This window comes from Poeciliopsis prolifica, unplaced genomic scaffold (genome assembly GCF_027474105.1).
Source record: "Poeciliopsis prolifica strain line A6 unplaced genomic scaffold, Auburn_PproV2 SCAFFOLD023, whole genome shotgun sequence".
In the NCBI taxonomy this organism is placed as follows: domain Eukaryota; kingdom Metazoa; phylum Chordata; class Actinopteri; order Cyprinodontiformes; family Poeciliidae; genus Poeciliopsis; species Poeciliopsis prolifica.
The window spans coordinates 5,009,449-5,030,433 of NW_026562398.1; the positions used below are offsets into that span (position 1 = coordinate 5,009,449).

General features: G+C 37.1%; 1 protein-coding gene and 1 long non-coding RNA gene across 2 annotated transcripts in view; one reads left to right on the forward strand and one right to left on the reverse strand.

Annotated features, from left to right (window-relative positions):
• The window catches only part of dlgap4a (discs, large (Drosophila) homolog-associated protein 4a), an 86,103-nt gene that overhangs the window by 40,800 nt on the left and 24,318 nt on the right, over nucleotides 1-20,985 (forward strand). The window lies entirely within an intron of this gene.
• On the reverse strand, nucleotides 15,249-17,379 carry LOC129370314 (uncharacterized). The gene is made up of 3 exons (XR_008607043.1): nucleotides 17,294-17,379; nucleotides 17,120-17,192; nucleotides 15,249-15,329 (listed from the first exon to the last, which is right to left on the reverse strand). It is a non-coding gene; the product is annotated as an uncharacterized LOC129370314 (long non-coding RNA).

Sequence of the window (20,985 nt, forward strand, 5' to 3'; positions counted from 1 at the left end):
AAATGACCGTCTTTTTTTGTGCTCCTGTTTTGTGGACTTTGGTTTTATGTCACTATGCTATATGATTATCCATGTTGCTGCTATTCACATTTTGTTGAGTTCCGACTAATCTAATTCGGATTGGCTTCTGCCACACTTTGACTTTACTCATATATTTTCAGAGTAGGTTGGATATTTTGAAATAAACATAGCCATTAGAGCAGAGTCTTTATAATTTGTTCCAAGTAAACAGGTTTTGTGTGAACTTACTGATTTAAGCACTGTGACCTAGGCTGGCTTTTTGAAGATTCAAAGAAACAAGGAATGTAAAAGAAACTTTGCACCATTAGAGGCAAAATCATTCAATCTTTATGGTCAATATTTTGATGCTCAGGCTTGGAGGCATTAAAAACTGAGGCGGTGTTGCAAATCAAAGTTTTGAGTAATTAAGGCGTCAGACTGTGGTTTATATTTTTAAGGTTAAAATGAGGGAAAATCCAAGTATTAAATTCAATATCTGGTCCCTACAGAGAAATAAGCCTGACTATATCACAGATACAGAAATCGAACAATAAGAATGATCAATTTTTATTGATAATTCTTACTCTTTCATGTGGAAAGAGTTGACTCTAAGAATTTAAGATTTAAATTAACAAAAGTAAAAGAGTGCGTAAGAGTTCAGTTGTAAATCTGTTAAAATGAAGAATGATCTGATATGTAAACATGGTATAATTTCTATCACAATGATGAGGATAAGCTCATTTAATAGCTGTGATTATTGTGTCTTTTTGCACTTTTCTTTAGGATTGATTGACCTCAGCTGAAGCTGCACTGATGATCTTAATTTCAAATAAATTTGTCCGCAAGAGATTAAAGTTGAGACTGCTATTTCTGGCTCTCGTCGTTGCTCTGCGTTTGATAAAGACAGAAAACAGGCTGACCTTTGATCTGTCAGCCCGGAAGCACAAATGAGATACAGCTAGAAACTTGTGACGGATGATGAAGCTCGGTGTTGTAAAGGCAGAGGCTTAGATTATAGATAAGTGAGAAGGATGATCTCCAAATGGCTCTTCCTCGAACTGATTGACGGAGAGGCTGTGGTTGACTGAGCTGTGCTCTGAAGCTGCTCAGCAAAAGCAGAGGTCTGCTCAGTCTTTCTAAGCTGATCGGCAGAAAGCATGCAGCTGTTTGTTCGATTTAATGTGAGTTATTTGGTCAAATACTGTGATTCATAGAATGTAGATAGAAAATATTGCAGAATACTTTGTCTTTCATTGGAAATTTTAGAAACTTTCAGTGGTAGTACTCAAGTACATATAATGTCTGACTAATGAATCAACTTAAATATAAGATAAACAAAGCAACATATCGATCTGACTGTTAACTGATTGCTGTACGACTGAAGTGCTTGTATGTTTAAACTCTTTGCCTTGTTGGAAAATGAAATACTTCTTCAGTCTACCCTAGTAACACTTCACCTGTATTCATTAACTGCAAGTATCCCACTTCTCCATGCTGAAGAAAAACTTCCCAACACCATAATGATGACACCTCCATGGCATGTTCATGTTGAATTATGTTATAAAATTTCCTTCACAATTAGCTTTCTGCATGTAGGCCAAACAACCCACATTTGGTCTCATCTTTGAGACCAAATGTTTCCGGCTTCAAGCAGGATTTTTTGTTGTTGTTGTATCTCATATCTTTCATTCACTCCTCCATAAAGAGATCATTTGTGAACTAGTAATACACAACTAGTTGTTTATCCATTTACTGATTATCCTCACCAAAGCTGTGCTCCTTCCTAGGTCATGTTGAGGGATAAGTAACCTGTCAGGTTTTTCATGCTTGCACAGACTTCCGTGAGATGTTCAAAGTTCGGTGTGTTCATTACTTAACCCTGATTAAAACTTCTTAGTCTTAAGAAAAATGTTTGTTCTAAATATTCTCTAAAAAACCTCAGATTTTCACACTTCTGCCTTTGTATTCAGATTAACCTATGCAGGCTCCTTTTCCCAACAAAGCAACTTCTGCAAGCAATTGTTTGAACTGAATCATTTTTATTCAAGTTGAATAAAATCTGAATACCTGACATTTAAGTCTAAGGTTGTTTAGTGGCACAAAATGGATCAAGTGGTATAAATACTATTCTATAAACCTGCTGCTTATGTTGTGTGTGAGCAACTTCAAAAGGACCATCTTCAATAATGATTGTACACTGGTTATATTTTTGGATTTGTGGTTAGACAATAAGGAAAGCTTTTCCCAAATTAAAAGACTTAAGAGAACAGGAAGCACTGCTGCTTCTGAGGATTGTTTTTGTTAATCTGAAAACCGTTTGAAACCGTTTTGATAGTGCATTAAAGCCTTGATTTTATAAAATATGACAAATGATGATTACTTTGGAGAAATTGATGATGATGACCACACAATTAATGATCTTTCTGCAAGAAACCTTCCACTGATTTACAATTTTGGCAAGAATCACTCAAAAAAAGCCAGCTCTTATTTAGAGGTGCATTTTTGTTTAAACTCAGTTTTAAGGTTACTGACAGGGCTTTGGATAAGAACAGAAATAGTGGTCCCATCTTCCTCTTGCTAGCAGTTTTCAGACATCAAACAGAGGGAAAAAAAACAAAACATGCATTGTCTTCTGCTGGCAGCTTGAATGCAGCCGCTATTTTTGTGAGGGTGGCTGTAAGCTGGACTGTGTGGGCTACCGGGTAGAAACGGCAGGAAGAGCGGGGAGGGGAAAGTATGGATGCTGTATTATAGAAAGAGTCCCTAAGGTCAAACACACGCTCACTCATCACTCACTGCCCTTGGTGGTTCTGGGGTCAATGAGGGGCAATGAGCTCGGTGGCATTCACAACTATGTGTTTGTCACTCCTCTTCAGGGGGTTTGCTACATATTCTTCTTTAATTGATGGTTTCTTACATCCTTAAAGTTTTGAAAAAGGTCCATAGAGAGAGCACCAGGTTGATTTTGGAGTGAATTAAATGAAATGTGCACCATATGACCAGGGACCAGGTGTGGTCTTTATTTATGCATGAGGAGCCAGTTTGGAGATACGACACTGTTGAAGCAAAGTGGGGCAAAAAAACAACTCGCATCTGTCTCGTAAAATTACGCATTCCTTATTCTTTTCTCTTTTTCATTGGCCCTCTTCCTCAGTTTTGAATAAATAAAATTTACCACTCCAGATTTCTTAAAATATATGTTCTCCAAACTTAAAAACATGTGTGAGTACCTAAAAAATAATTGTGACTTATCAAAAGTTGCCTAAAAGTTCCCTAATGCCCTTTTTTTACTCAAAATGCACTATTACTAACTTCTGATTTACAATAACAATTTTAACCAATTCTAGTTTATTCTTAAGAGTGATATTATAAAAAGACATGAGAACACCAGAGTGGCCATTAAATATTTATACAGTAGTAGAAGCAAAGTTGACGTCACACTACCGTCGAGTCGAGTTGCTGTAAAACAGGGATTTACTGCTTTAGAGGTTATATTTCTGTCAATACTTTTATTTCTCCTTTTGAATATTTTACTAGCTTTGTAGTTTGATTAGCATGGCCAGCTTTAATGTAAACAGCTTTATCAGTGAAGGTAGAGCCTTAGTTTATTTTATCTCTCATTTCTCAATTAATCTTTTTCACTATCAGTTTTGTTTCACTTCAAAATTTTCAACACATTTATTTCAGAGTCAGGGTTAATATTTTCAGTTACAATTATATTTTTCAGTGTCTGTATTTCTATTCAGTTCCATCATAAACTGCCATCATTTTAACCCCTTAGGATGAGTGGAAAATGGAGAGTTGTCTGAGTTTATTCAGCCAATATGACTAACAAGCAGTTACTTTCCAAATGTCTTCTTTTATTCTTAATCAAATAACAATATTGAATGTTTTAAGTTATTTTAATAATTTTTTGACCTGAGAAATGAAGACATCATTGTCGGATGAAAATATAAGGTTCTAACTCTCAATAACATTATTTGCCCTTACTTGCGCTCATGTTATCCAGGGCCTTCTAATTTAATTACGCTGTCATTAAACGGTGCTTCTTGCATCACTTATTGCCATTGTTTGATGCACGCCATCAGCAGAGAAACACACAAAGAAGGGGGCTGCGCTACTTACCCTGCAGATCATCATTGGTGGGATTAATTGTGTTTTTAGTTTCTAAAAAAAAAAAAATTACCACATTAAAGTGTCAGCCCTTGTTAAGACATTTTGTAGAATATAGTTTTTTCTGTTAGCTTTCCGCATCTTTGTGATTCTTCATTTTAAACACTGGGAATATCTGAGGTCCCTTTGCTTCAAGTATGTTCATTAATACACTCAGGGAAGGTGGCAGGGAGGTCATTTTGGACACAGAAAGCATTAGAGGCATTGTGTTTGTGTTTTCAACAAAGGAAGACAGACTGGGTGAGAAAGGGAGCTGATAAAAAGAGAAATAGGTATAAGAGAGGGCAGGAGATGAGGGGATGGTAAGAATCTAAGCATAAGAGGCGGCAGGCAATAAAGCGCCCTATCAATCTGGTAAACGAGTGTCCTTCCAGCAGAGGGTACTTTGAGGAACACCATTTTCATCAAGTCAGAGATTTAGCTCTCATCCTCCAATCCTGCACTTGGTTATTGAAGAAATGGAGAAGCTGAGCAAACGGTTGGTCTGTAGGTCATGTTGCCAATTACGCCACATTTACTACGAGTGTGAAGTGTTGAGGAGCTTCATGTTGGACTGCTGGCTCAACATTTGATCATTTAGTGAGGCTATTATTGAGTTTACTCTGGCTTCATACACCCATTCACTGGCTTTTTGCTTTTTTTCTTCTTTTTCATTTGTTTTATTTGTATTTTAAGTGAAACATAGTGTTTCTCGTGATTCCTAAACAAACTAAAATCCACCAAACATCTTTGGTGTTTTTTTCCAGTAAATATACTGGGTGATGAAGCAAATTGATAATTACTTTTATATCACTTATGAAGTATCTACAGTATTAGGAGACAAAGCCACTAAAAGGTATCTTCTGACTTAATGTTATATTCAGCTCTTTGGAGTTTCCAGTGTTTGAGATATTTTTCTCAGAATATCCAAAATATTCTAAGGAAAATATTAATATCCAAAATATTAAACAAAACTGCTAAGTTGTGCAGTTTCTCTCAGTTATGCACCGCTTTACCCAGACTGTTTCTTAAATTCACTGTGAAGAATTTGTACTTTGCTTTTACAAAAATCTGTGAACAAATCAGAATTGGACTCAACATGTGAAGCACACGTGTTCAATATCTTCTACAAACAAACAGAGTAATTGGTAATTTACTGTATTTAGTGAGTGAGTGGTGTCTGGAGCATTTTCACATAGTGTTACCAGGATTCGGCTGTTTTGCACGGAAAAAACACAGATTGAAGTGTTTTGATGAAAATATGACGACGCCATTTGTCTAGTCCATAAACAATGTTGTCTCGACTTCATTTGATGTCACTGAAACTTTCATTGATGTGAATCAGTTTTGAGGAATTGACTGTCCATTTTGAGATTTTTGCAGGTTATCAGGTTTGGTTTTGCAGTTTTATATTGTTTGGCAAATGTTGCTGTGGTGTGAGAAATTCAGTAAGGTGACTAAGAAAAAACGTAAATAACACCCAAATTGATCTAGTTTGCATTTAATTGTGTTAATAAACCTTGGTGATGTTAGTAATTTAAAGCAGAGATGGTAACTGGATTATCACCAGAAACATCAAGCAGAGCTTGGATTCATCCTTGTTTATCTCCGCAAGGCAAAGGAAGCATTCATAAAAAGTAAAATCCTAGAGAAGCTTTAGGGGCACATTTGGCTGGCTTTAAATGGATTTCTGTGTGAATAAAATGTTCCACACTTTCGGAAGCTTTTGTAATTTATGTTTGTTTATGAAGAAAAGTAGGACTCCATTGTCATGACTGATGCTTTGTTGGTAGAATTGCTTTGAGATGATCTGACGCTTGGAGAGCAAAGCATGCCAAGAGTTTGCCATTGTTATCAGGAATTTTGTGACTCGACCACGGGAGCCTATTATAATTATGGTAGAGACAATGTAAGAAGCTGAAGTGGACCTCTGAGGATCTATTCATACTCCTGCAGCGATGTGGCAGTTAAAAGAAAAAGCATGAAATCATAGTCAGAGAATTGAATCAGTGTATTTATGTTTTGTTTTTAGCAAACAATGAGTTTACACATGCTGTTGAAGTCACGCGTACTCTGGACAGTTATTTGTTTTCCATCGCAGCATTCGTTCATTTGATCGAAATTATTGATTTAGATGCTCTAATCTTAGCACAAAACTTCACAGAATGCAGAAAATAAAACTTTCTCTTCGTGGGATATTGCTTGGTATGAGCTCCACTGAGATGTCCTCTTCTTCACACACTTTGTGATTTCTGTCTACAAGTAGGAGGTTTCGATGGAAGAATGTTTAACCTGTAGCAGAGAAACAAACGGAAGAGCAGCATCCTTAACCTGTATAAACAGCTATGTAATGTTTGAACACATAGTATTGGTAAGAGTGTGTGAAAAGATTTAAATTCAAAAATGAAAAAAAATTGAAGAAACAATTTCACGCTGAAGAAATGTGAAATCTCCAACTTTTAATTTGATTGCTTTATTGATTGTGTTAAAAATGGTACAGAAGTATTCTTTTCAACAAAGTATTTGCTACCACAGTTATTGTCAAACCCATAAAAGCTTTTGTTGGACGTGTTGCAGGAAAAAAAAACAAAAAGGGGTTTTCCCTCCCAATATCAGAAAAGTAAAAGTAAGAAAGGTGGAGTTTACAAAGACAACCAATACTGAGCTTTTTAGCAAATAAATAAATAAAACTCCTGATGTGTTTTCCATTAAACAAAGCATTAATATGTGGAAAAACATCTCTCACACAACATTTAAGCACAATGGAGGATGTGTGATGCTTTGGGGCTGCTTCTTTTCTAAAGACTATAGAACCTTTTAAGAGTTTATACCATGAAATACTTTTATGTATGAAAATAACATCAATATACTCTTAATTGTCAAGACATTTAAACAGAAACATTATGGACCACCATTCGATTGTTATGTAAACTACAAAGGAAACTGGAATAAAAAATAAAAAAAAAACTGATGAAGATGTTGCAGAAGAAGCATGTCAAGAAAAACATCAAATGTCAATTTGGATTTTACTACTACAACAAAAAATAACTTTGTTTCCTCTTTTTTTGTGTCTTCCAGAGGGATACTAAAGACTCACACACATTCACAAAATACTAACATTGCGCATACGCATTCCTGAAATATCACACAAACACACAAAGCATACAGATAGACTATTCTGAATGAGAGGTCGAAAATGTATGTGTATGTGAACTAATACTGGGCTGAATGAATGAATGAATGAATGAATGAATGAATGAATGAATGAGACTTGTATTTGTGTGAAATTCTAATTATTTGTATGTTTCGGCCAGCTCTTCCCTACTGCTCCCTCCTCAAGCGCTGGGAGGTTCACTTACATAGAGTCTAAGTGGAACCTGTCACACAAATATAAAAAATATTCTTTCACACACAAATACAAGTCTCATCCCCATTCATTCATTCATTCATTCATTCATTCATTCATTCATTCATTCATTCATTCATTCAGCCTAGTGTTAGTTCACATACCCACATACATTTTCGACCTCTCATTCAGAATAGTATGTCTGTGATGTCTGTGTGCTTTGTGTGTGTGTGCGATATTTTAGTAGTGCATAAGTGCAATTTTAGTATTTTTTCAGTGTATAAGAGTCTTTAGTTTTGTGTGAGAGGCGAAACATAGTTTTTGTCCTAAATGGCCCCTCATAGGATACTGATAATTATTGCTGGCACTGCATGTCACAATATATTGACTCAGTTCTGTATTTCCTTTGCATAACGTTGAAATTAGCTTTCCACTTTTAGATCTTCCTGTAGGAGCTTAGTTTGATAGATCCAATCATATTTCAGCAGCTCATAAAGTGTTCTGTAGAGCACAGGGACACGCTGAGTCAGGCAGCATCGAAAATGAACTGTAACCCACATTCCTGCTAAAGCTGCAGCGTTTATCTCAGAAACATGAATCCATGTCTCATCCTGAGGAAACAAATGTTTAATCACATTACAGCTAAAGTCATTTTGGAGGCCAGATAGCTAATTAGCTGCCCAGCAGCAGAAACAGATTAAATGTTATGTAAATATATGCAAATGTTACTTGCAATTGATGCTGGTGTGGTCTTAGTTTATTTTTGAAACATTGATCTAATAGACTAACAAAGAATTTGCAAGTTTGGCTTTTCAGAAACTTTGAGTCTATTATCAAAAGTAAGTCATAAAAACACCAGTGAAAACATGAAAAAAAGCTGCTGAGCAAATAAAGATATTTCTAGTGATTACTGAGCATGGTATAAATCATTTTTGACATGCCATTTTTAAATTAAATGTAAATAAAAAACATACATTGTTTTATTATTATTTGAGTGATGCTCAAATAATAATTTGGTTTCCCATCAGAAACCAAATTTCTCTATTAAATAAATGTAATTTTTAAATCCAACTCTGCAGGGATATTTTTACTTTTGGGTACAGTTCATATGGTACTATATTGTTCTTTATATATGCTTATATAAAGAAGAATTAAATTAACCACTTTTCGTTCAGTAATTATGTTAAAAATGTCTCCCAGGTTTGCATGCATCTACAGTTTCTTGCAGAAGCATAGAATCAGAGTAAAGTAAAATGAAATAAAGCCTCGCTCTTTCTGTGTCTTTTCTTATCTATAAACTTTAATTAAAGGGTTTTTTTTTCTCTCTCTTGTGGTTTGATGTCTCCTTTCCTGACTTCCCTTCTTTGCAGAGAAAGTTCAATATGTAGATGTACTGTTCTATATTCTCAGTGTGCTGGCAAGCACATCATGAGCAGAGCAGATGCGTATACAATCGCACGTCCTGGGAATAAAAATGAGTCAAGCTGGTGTGTGACACAGTGGAGATTACACTTGAAGTCCCATTTTTCTGCTGTTACCAGGGCACTCCGGTTTATATGTGGGATAATGTGTTTGTGGCTTGAAAGAAACGTATAACAGTTGTGTGACACAAAATGCTGCTGGAAGCTTTGAGTGGATCATCTAAACCCACAGACAGATGTTCTATTTTCACTCCTCCCGCCCTGAAGGCTTAGTCACTCATCTTCTCTCCAAGATGACAACATGGTCGAGAATAAATGACTTTGACACTGCACTGGCTGAAACGCCGCCCAGCATTCCCGGACGTGGATCCCGCTGCGTGCTGTAAACTGCATTTATTGCGCCTCGTGTCCCCCAGTGGCACGCATGGACGGACCGGACAGGCTGGAGCGCAGTGACTGATGAACTTTGTCAATGTGGAGATCACATGGGACGCTAAGGAAGTACTCCCAAGTTGAAGCTACAGTGTGTCATCATTGAGACATGGTGGAGGTTTCTGTCCACCTCCGGTTCATCAGCTCCACACTGACTGCCTGCTAAGGGATGGCTATATAATATTTCTCAATTTCTGAAAAGTGCTGGTTGGATTTTATGCAATTCAAGGCTGACATTGTCAAATTTCACAGGAGGAACTCCAGGCTGCATTTTCTGCCAGATTCCTCCTCCAACTGTATTATAGGTGAGCTACAGATATAGGCACAATCACAAGACATGGATATTTTTTGTACAAGTTGCCATTTATGGAAAGTGCACATATGCATGAAGTTCTGTGGTTCAAAACTATCCCCATCTGCTATTACTGGAGCGATAATTTCACCATCTAAACTCCAGTTTTGATTTTAGTAAAAACTTTCTAAAATGTTTTCAGACTAAAGGAGAAGGAAGTAAGGCATTATAGATCCATAAATGTAACTAAATATTAAAAAGGAAGACATCTTTGAACTCAACACATCCTCATAAATGGAAAACAATTATGAAGTATTTTCAATTCAATCATTACATTAGGTTCTGTTTTTTCTGACAAGGTTGGGACCATTCCCATGTTTGGAGATGACAATCTGAACAGAACCATACTGTTACAGTATGGTTCCTCATGCTATAATAGTAAACTGAGATATGTATTTTGTAATTCTTCCAGTAAAAATACTTTTGGCACAGAAGACATTTAAAATATTCCTGTTTTATTTTTCTCTGGATTGTTTTTTATGTGTATGGATTTCAACTAAAAGCAGCCAACTGAAGGAAAAAGTGATTTACACACAATGTAGTATTCCCTCTGTAAGAGTAATACAAGGGGGAGAGAAACGTTCAAGCTCAGAGCACCCCTGGACAAAGACAACATGTTAGGGACAACACAGTCTGAAGCTGCTTACTTATGTGCTTGCTTCGCCTTCAGCCATGAAGCTGAATCTGGTCTCATTAGCTGCTCAGACGTAAATAAATGACCAACAGTATTGTGGTTGCCACAAGCTCTGCTACAGCCTTGACATTAGTCATTGTTTGCCTCAATTAACGTTTTTCTGTGCTGAAATGTTATTCCTTTGACAACTTCTTCCCTCAAACCTCCTTCTTGTGCAGAAGACTGTTCACGCCCGTGAGCACAGATGAGTGTGTGGCCGCGGCCTTTGTCACCATGTGCCTTTCTTTTTACCCCAGGCAGGTTTAGACTCTGCTCTGATGGCAGAGCCAGCTTTCTCTGTGACCAAGACTTCCTCGACTGAATCATTATATCACTAAGCAAACTTGCCTTGTCACCAAAGCAGCTCAAGAGATTTATCAAATGTAAGACTTCTGAAGTGAGACATTTCTCAGGATTCCTTTAAATTTTGAAACCCAGTGACACGTTACGTACATTATACAAAATTTCTAAGGGAGGCCAGCAAGCAGAAAAGCAAAAGTGGACTAAGTCTCTGAATAGAACTTTAAGAAGTTCTATGCATCCCCAAAATTTCACACTGACCTCCCTAAATCAGTTTGAAAACCTGCAACCAGAAACGTGCAACAACTCTGGTAGTGGTTTCTGCATTTTGTACCTTGCAAAAGTCAAGATTTTGTGAAGCTTTGCATGTTTTAATGTTTGTTTGTATGTAATAGACCAACACAAAATCATAAAATGGAAGGAAAAGAATGCATGAATTTCAGAACCTTTTAAAAGTAAATGGACAATGGGGAATGTTAAGTACAATGCAAAGTATTAGTCTTTTTTTTTTTACAAGATTTTACAATAAATAGAACCATATGCATTGGGATGTTGTTTTAAAACATTATTTTGCTATATCTACTCGTCTGCTGTAGATATATGCATGCCACACATGCAACATGACGCTGCTTTGTTTTAGCAAATCATAGTAAAATACAATAAATTGCTTGTCTCAACATGACAAAAGTTCAAGGGATACAAATAGTTTTCAAACCAGAATTTGAAACAAATCTGTGATCTGATTGGATAATTCCAACCTGGAGTAATTCTTATATCATGTCTGTAAATTACACACTTATGGTTCTAATCGGTATCCTGGGGATTGTTACTCCATTTCTCTCACTCCTGGCTGTCTGCAGCTTTGATTTTCATTTTAATTACACCGCCACACTGTGGTGCTTTTTATAGATAAGTATATCAGTGCATTTTAAAATGACCTTGTTGTAATCTTCACAACAGCCTCAGCTGCAGCTTAAGAATGGCTGTTAATGAGCAGATATCCTCCTCCTCTTGCCCTTCGCTCTGCTTTCCACCGCTCCGACTGCTTGCACTTGAACTGCTTGCTCTGGTCATGTGCAGGCACTATTCTCTGAATCCCAAATCCTGTCTCTCTAATCCACACAACAGAGGGGAAAACAGCATATTAATTTCATCTTGTTTCTAGTCCTGGAGCCAATTTGAGCTGCTTGGGACAGCTGCTGCTCAGATGGCCCGAGCTTACATCCCGCGGGATTTACGTGGGACTATCTCTGAGAAATCCCGTTTAATTTGACACCCGAGAGCTGTACTAAGATTTAGCTGGAGCTGTTGTGATTTATGGTAATGCAACTGCAAATCTCCTGTGCCGCTATGAATTGCAGTAGGTCAAATTCTTTTAAAAATTATGGAACTGATGTTCAAATATGTTGGTTCCCACATGAATGAAATGATTAGCGTTGTCAGGATCCCCGTTGGCTGAAATAATACATAAATTTTGCTGATTTGAATAAAGAATCAGGCGATTAGGTCATTTGAGGTCACTGTCCTGACGTACCTTCAGTACTTAAACAGATAAACAACACAGAGCCTCAACTCAAATAATGGATTGAATCAAGGCTGCAAGGGATTCATCTTAGCAGTTTAAAAATAGGTTAGTTATCCAGCAGACTATTAAAGTAATCGTGCTGAGATGGGTGCCAAGCAGCAGATTTAAAACTTAAACAAAGCTCCAACAAAGCCATTTTACCGCGGCCTCCTCTGCCTTTTCATTATCCAGAGTAGACTTAAGCCCGGCCTCTCAGAGCCTAACCCTCTGGGACTATTACAGCTCTGGCCGGGCTTTTAACAAGCACCATTGGAGGATTCACCCTGCCAGCTACTAACCAATAGCATGCAATAATTTCCCACAGCCCTACTCCTGTTCTGAATTTATGGCTGGTTGGTTTTAGTTTTGCACACACTGGGCTGTGAATGTTTGAAATGCGTGACACAACAACACATGACTGCAGAGGTTAACATGTGCAGGCCTTTGGGTTCTTGGTCTTTTTTTGTTTCTTTTTTTTTTTGCCTTAACCCAATACAGCATCAAAGTCAATTTGACACAGAAAAATTCCCAGTTTCCAACAAACTCTCCCTACAGCTTATAATACAGAGCTGGTGCAGAAAGGCAGGGATGCTCACATTTAAATTCAGAAATGTATTTATTTTTTTAATCAGTTTTACTTTTGCTGGCATGAGTATCTAAAGTATTCATACGCCATCAAATGTATCCAAATGTTGTAATACTGTAGCACACATTTGTGAAGTGGTTTTCATTTCATTTTTTTTTCTTTTCTTCACAAATAGCATTCACTACACCTTAATCAATTAAAGCAATTTGTCAACCAATTGCTTTAATTAATGATGTTGGGTGGTCTTTTAAGTATATCTCTCTCAATTTGTCAGATGAAGAGAAGAAGATTTTGACAGATTTTTCTTTGCAATACAGGTCACGTTTAGTGAGATTCAATGGAAAGACTAGCTCTGTTACATCTAATTGTAATGCAAATTTTGAACAATTTATTAAAATATCACAAAACAGACAAAAATAGAACATGCTAATTAGTTCCCTTCCCAGATGAGTCATCACCTGCTTTATGTTTTTTTTCTCTTCTTTCCATGTCCTGATTTGACGCAAATTGACCAGGCTTTGCAAAGCGTGATGTCGTTGGATGTTGACATTATGCATGCAATAACAGCGAAGTAGAGGTTGCAAACTAGCACATAAACCACATGTCTCAGAAAAATGGAGCAAGGTTCTCAGAAATGTGTTGCTGTCGGGCAAGTTGTAATTATTGTGTCATGTCAACTGATTTTTGCCAACATTACATGAAAAATGCTATTCTAATTATCCCTATGGTGAAAACAGCTGATCAGTCATGTGAGGGAAGTGTTTGTTACAGCCGAACTAAATTTCTAATTCTCTTCTGATTAACGTACATTCCTAAACATCTTCCTGCCTCTCCTCTTTAGAGACCAGATTTATGTAATACATGATTAATAGCTGTCCAGTCAGCAAATTCTCTCACCTAAGCTACAAGTCTCTGCAACTCCTCCAATATTATCATGGGCTTGTTGGCTACTTCTTTGATTAATGTCCTGCTTTACAGTCTGTTGGTTTAGATGGATGGCTCCATTTCACTTGGTTAGCAGTTGTGCCATCGTCTTTTTTTATTCAAATAATGGATTGAGCAAGGCTCCATGAGGCGTTTAAAGCGTATTGTTTTATAGTTTAACACTGCTTTGAGATTCTCCAGAACTTTATATCTGATCTGCTTGAGGTTGATTGTTCAGAAATTGTCTAAGACAAAAATTTAAGGTCTGTGCAGAACAGCTGTATTTATACTGGTATTAAATTACGCAGATGGACTAATAATTCTGAAGTCATCTGGTTTTGAGATATGCATTTTTCATATTTCTGTTTTTTTCTGCAGTACTATCACATGTATTCTGACATGCACAACTGCAGGGTTGGAGCTTTTTGCTATTATATTTTGGCAGCAACTGCAAAATGCAAGACAGTAATTGACCTCAGTACAGTAAATGTTTTAAGTTAAAGCTGTACATTATGTCTTTTAATTAGATTTCTGTTGTAATGCAAGATAAAAACTGTACTTTGGGATCCCTTTAATCAGCAAACTGTTCCAATGATCTTCCAGTTCATCCAGCAGGGGAGACTCAAACAGAGGTGACAGGGAAGCAGCGACGCTCACGCCAGATGCTGTAAAAACCTTTCACTTTCTGAAGCGCATGTTTGCTTTCTCTGACATGTACATCGCTGGAAGAGCTAAGCAGGTGCTTCGCACAGCTTCTGTAAACACAGAAGGAGCAGCACGGAAGCTGTCAGCTGCTCTTGCTTGTGAGGTAACATGAAACAGCCCATCTGGCTTGCTGTCTTTCCCTGGATTTCACCACAGTTCCTGCGACTTACCCAAAACATGACAAGGCCCATAGTAAAAGTCTGATCTCCAAGTCTTATCTGGGTCAGCTGGCTTGTGCTAAACAGTGTCATCTTAAAATGCTGATAAATGTATCAGCTTGTAGAGACAAAATAGAGATAAAATAAACTTTTACTGCTTCATGTGTTCTGTCTTGAAGTGACTGAACATTTGGTTGTTAATTCTTTTCTACGGGTAGGTCTCTCTGTGTTTCAGCCTCTGACATTATAAACAATGCCTAAAACATTGTTTTCCAGTTATAGCTGCACTGTCAAAATGATTCAGTTTAATTCGCGTGTCTCCGGTATTTAACTGGACATGCAGTCATACTGGCCATTTCTGCAGTTTGAAATCAAGACACTACAAAGAGAACCTAGTTAGATTATCTGTCCAATAGAAACAGGAAACATGAGAAATGTGTAATCACTAATCCATTGATGATTAAATTACTACAATAATTCAACAGAATAAAAATTAAGTTAGAGATTTTTTTATTCATTAATAATAAATAAATTCACCTAAAATAAACGCTTTCTCTGTTTTGCTCAAAATGCCGAACAGGTTGTTGTTAGGTAGCCAAAGAGTGAGTAAGTTAGTTGATGCTACTCACCTTTCTTACGTTGAGCAGCTAAAGTCTTTCCTCTGCCTGCATCTCCCAGAATGCTGTGTGGTGCTGGATTGGAGTTCAGTGAATACTCTGTAAAATTAATATTGATTCAGGCATATTATCACATCATCTGCACTTTACCATAATTGCACCTGCTGCTTCTTTTTTGGTGTGGTTGAGTGCCTTTAGTTAATTTTAGTTGTATATTATTATTATTATTATTATTATTATTATTATTATTATTATTATTATTATTATTATTATTATTGTGTGTTTATTTTATATTGTATATATTTGACTTTTTGCACAGGAGTTGCAATAGAAATTTCGTTGAACCCTGTTCAATGACAATAAATGCTATCTATTCTATTCTATTATCTATTGATACTGATCAAGTGTTTATCACATATTATTATTGATATTTTGTCCAGCCTATTTTCTGTAACAGACATAAATGAACTGTTTTCTGTAAATACCACTCTGGCATTGCCTTTCTACATTGTAGCATCCTCAATTGTATCACCAGCTAAGCCAGTCTTATACACTTTTAAATATGATATACATTTCAAACAATTCCCTTATAACACAATATCTCATGCTTCTCTCTGCAAACATTATCTGTTTTAGCAGGGCTGGATTTGAGAATAACTCAGCTAATAATCATTTGGCCATTTACAGAGCACTGAACTTTCAGTTTGAGATGGTTAGGTAATTATTATTGGAAAAGAAAAGATTGTGATGTGATGGCAAATAAAGAACATCAGCGTTATCAGGGATTCTGCAAAGACATGATTAAACACAGCACAGATACGCTGTAGCATAAGCAACTGATGTGGGTTTAAATTAATTGAACCAGTGAATATAAGAACTTAAGGAAAAGTTTTAATTGGACCTCTTGTTAAATTAAGAAACCAGCATGTTTTTTTTTTTGTTTGTTTTTTTTGCCTCTGCATAGTTGCCACGCAACCAGTCAAGGCTAGGGCTCCAAAAACTGAGACAGAAAAACTGCGAGCAATTTCTTTCCTGAATTAAAAAAAAAGAAAAAAACAATGTACCAAAAACTAGTTCCTGTTGTATGTTTGTCCAGATCTGTGTTGTGCAGTAGAGAAAGTTTGTTGCAGCAGACATCCAGTTAATTACATCAACCAAGCGAACTCCATCACCCTTACATCACCCTAATGAACTGTTTTAAACTATTGACTGTTTGTGTCTGCTAAGGCAATGTTAAATCTCACACAAACATGTTTCCATTGTTGTTTTAAATACTTAAGTCAGCTGTAAAAAGAAAAGTGTACATGGGAGTATCTATTAGTTTCTGCCACTATAAGGACATATCAATGGTGTGCAGCCAGGTTCATAACTGGTTGGATGTATAATTATGCAAAACACAAAACAGAAAGTTATTTTTCCAATTTTGACCTTGATTGAAACATTTAGCTGTATTGAACCGTTCAATTCCATACAACATCAAAAAATGAATGGAGTATTTATTTATTTTTGCTTAATCTCCATTTTTTTTATTAGATTTTTTTTTTTTTACAATTTTTTTACAATTCAACCATTAATCATCTTTCATGTGTCCACACAATATTTCCTTAATTGTTGTTTTAATTTTTCTCCTCTAACCCTATATTTGTCACATTGAATTATTGTTCTTCTGTCTCCATGTCCATGCCACACTGTGTGAAATCTACTGATAGACAAATTTATAAAGTTGTCAAAATTCTTTTGAATAAATTTTACTTTAATTATCCTTGTGCTCCCCATAAATAAGATTTTGTTTGCTTACTTGAGGCAGAAGAGAATAACACTTATTTTATCCACAGGAAGCACAGATGACATAACTTCCCAAGTGCAACAAGCTATTAGTATATTCTCACCAGACAGTGGGGATAGCGGATGGCCCATCTTAAGTGTTATTACTGAAAGCATGCACTTTGTACTTGTGGAAGCCTGGAAGAAGACAGACACATTTTCACCGGATGTCACAGCATTATATTTTACTCCCATTTGGGAAATCTGGCAAACAAACAGGAATTTAAAAAATGACTCACTTAAAGCACTGCAGCTCATTTTTGCAGTAAGTAATTGTAGTGGACTGTTGTGTAAAATGTGCAGGACATCAGGGTAAAGGAGAGTGGATGGCTGGGAAAAACAATAAGAAGAAAGAGGTGATTACTGCTGGAGACTGTGGGAGCCAATAGCCAGAAGCTGTATATTCACCCTTAGAACAAGGAGCGAGAACAGATCGATAATTCTCTCGCCTCTCCCTCTGCTCATCACTGCAGGCTGCAGGGGAAGTGCACAGTTACAAGAAACATTTATTACAGGCCTGTTTGGTGGCTCTGTGGGACACAGACCAGCAGCTCTTGTGCTTCTGCTTGTTAGCAGGCCTGGCGGCAGAATTAACCAGAGCCATACTTCAGCGTCAGGCTTCATAACGTGACCTCTCAGAGGGCCAACAATGAAGGTTTGACAAAGCAGCTGCTATTACACTGGCCCTGGGTAGATTACGATTGTGCCAAAGTTCATTTAGTGTGAGTTTAGAGTGTGTGTTTCTGTTTCTTAACTGTAAATATGTTTTTTTTTGTCCTTCATTTTTGGCTTAGACAAAGAATAAACGTAATCAGAACTGATTTCACTCCGTCTACAAAGCCTCCATGTTGCAAAAGTTTAATCACAGCGTCTGCGCTCATGTGTTTCATTCTTCTAATTTTTGAAAAATCTACCTGATTTCCTAACTTTGCTCAACTTTTATTGAGTTTGGCATTAAATTAATGCAGTGCACTGTAAGGTCAAACACAATTTCATGGTTTTTGATCGCAAAGATCATTATTGCTGATATGATTGATTTTTGCAGATCGTTCATGCATATTTTATTTTCAAGGAGGGAGAGTCTGGTGCTTCTAGCACGGATGTATCACGCTTACTCACCATGTAACGGTGCAGTTTAGTGGGAACTAGAGTGCATTAAAAAAATCTACAAAGTCTCAGACATCTTCCAGTGAGCATTAGGTCTGGACCTAGGTTTGGAACACAATCAAGGCAGTGTGCTGTGCAGTATTGAGGCATGATTGAATGGAAGTCCTTTTCTGCTCAGATTGCTGGAGCACACAATAAACTGAGCTGTAAAGATGTCTCAGACAAGACGTAGTAGATTTTCCCATGCGTTCCCTTTCTGCAGTAATAGTAACAGGTGAATTTGGTGCACTGTGGTCAGTTTTCCTCTTGAGAATTTTTGTGACGTTAATGTATTTAAGAGTGAAAAAAATATCTGTTCATTTGTCTTAATTTTTTGTTTTTGTTGATACAGTCACACTGAGTTAATTGTGACTACTGTTTGCTTGTCTCTTACCTTTATGTAACTGTCATGCAGGGGTGTTTTTGTCTCTTGGTATTTAAAGCAACTCCAGTCAATATTTCTGCATACTAATCTGAATGATTATGGTTAATGTGAATGAGCCACTGGTAGTAATGAAGCCGCAGAGAATCATTACCCCTCTCTGCAGCTCCCTTCAGCTCAAACTCACTGCTCATAATTTTGTGTTGTTGTTTTCCTCTGCAGCACGCAGCTGTTTACAGTAGTAAAAAAAAAAAATACTCCGAGCCTGCTTTGCATTACATACACGGTATCAAACACACAGCTAGCGACCAGCTGGTCTCCATGGTGGAGCGTTTAGTGGGTATACATTCCCTTCAGGAATTATTTCACATTAAATAGACATAAAAAGAGGGAGATTGTTGCACTTAAATCTGTTAGTTGGTCGGAAGCTCCTCTATATGCACAAAAAGCCTATTGCAAAAGAGATAAAAAAAAAAAAAAAAGATAGCAACTTAATTGCCAGTCATTTGTCAGAGTCATTGTTACAGGATTATTTTTGTTTTCCCAAAAGGTCAGGAAATAGAAGAACGCAGAATTATTTTCAGTACATCCTACAAACCGGAAAGCGCAGTTCATTAGCATAAGGGGTTCATTTAGTGTATCTAAACTTTGCATCCAGAGTAACCAGATTTTTATGCTAGAGCAGGAACCAGATTTTAGTGCAGTTGTTATTGCCTCTCTGTCTCAGCTGACAGCTTTCCACTGATGTCCTGCTTGTCTTTGTAGATTAAAGTCATCAAAAAGCAACTGAATTTAGCATTTTGGACCTTGTTAAAACGTTGCCTAAATGCAGTATAGAACAGGCAGTGGATGTCGCATCCTTTACTGTAGAAGTTTCTTTTATCCTTCTGATAAGTGTGTGGATAATTTTCTTCTCCACTTTTGCATATTCCTTTATCTCTTTTGATAATGGCTGAATGATACAAAAAGCAAAGTAAATGACACAAAGATGTACAAATGACATTTATACATGGGAGATAGGACTACATTATTTTTACTTACTACACATATAGATATATTCTGTTTCATTTGCAAACATCATACATCAAATTGGATATAATAACTGTCACAGAAAAACTCCAGCCTCTATTTTGATCGTAAATTCCCAGTGTGTCCCCATCACTTTGGAATTATTGCATCATTTAATACCTGAAAGAACCGTAAAATCTCAGCCATTTTAGCCACAAATGCAATTAATGTCGTTTTCGGAGCACAGGTGGGAATACACACATGATTCTGCTTGTCAGAGCAACTCTTGTGATTCTATGAATCCACAAACCTCCATGGTTACATGCTGTATTTGCTAACATTACCTGCAACCACCCTGTAATTATGCATTAGCTCGCTGGCCTCCGTCTCACACGTAGACATAGATGCACTGAACCTTTGATGGAATGACATGAACTGTGAACGTTATTCCTTTTTCATCTTTGCCCCTGCGATGCTCAACACTTGTCAGAGTTTCATTTGTGCGGGAGATGGGTGGGTGAGCAGCTTAACACATCTACGTGTGTGTCAGTGTGTGTTGGTGTGTCATTGTGTAGGTGTGTGTCAGTTTGTCAGCAGTGGCGCCTACAGGATGCGAACATGTTGGGCTGCAGTCAGCCTGGGCGGATGAATTGCGGCAGGCTGTGCCGTCGTAAAGCGCTGGTGTATTTGTCAGCACTCTGCTGTGAGCGACCAGGAGCACTGACTCAGATAAGTGGCTGCTCTCACTCTTTAGATTGTATGGGAGGTCAGAGAGCTCCAAGAAGTGGCAAAGCAACACGCTGGAATGAAAATGTGCGCAGTTAACATTCCACGTTCAGCTCCCAGGCAAGATTTCATGCTTGCTGTGGGAGAGGGCTCTCACCATTGACTGATTGGTGAGTCATTCCACTCAGATACAGACAGCATCTGTTAGGCTGAATTTAATCCAGCATGAATTTCTGCTGCGTGAAATGTAAGTTTTCATAACCTTGGTGTAATTTACCATCTGCTCAAAGTCAGCTTTGACAATGTGCCAGCCGGTTGTAGAGACTCACCTTAAAGTATCAGTTTTTCACTCACGTTTGTAGTTCTGGTCATTTTGATAAAGTGTTGCCAACTTCTCTACCTTGAGCATCATTATGCTTAGGTAAAAGAAATAAAATAATTTGGCAACCTACTGGTAATTACTGGTAATCCTTGTTAAGTATATGTGAAACAATACTTGTATGATCTAATTTTGAAAAGTTAGTTTCAGTTTTCTCTCTAACAGTGAGCTTTACCCTCCTACTCACTGTGCATGGTGCCAAGACCAACACGGGTCTCCATCAAGCTTTGTTTATCACATTTCCAGTTGGTTTAAATGTTTCAATCAAGTCTCTCATTGTAAATATGGAG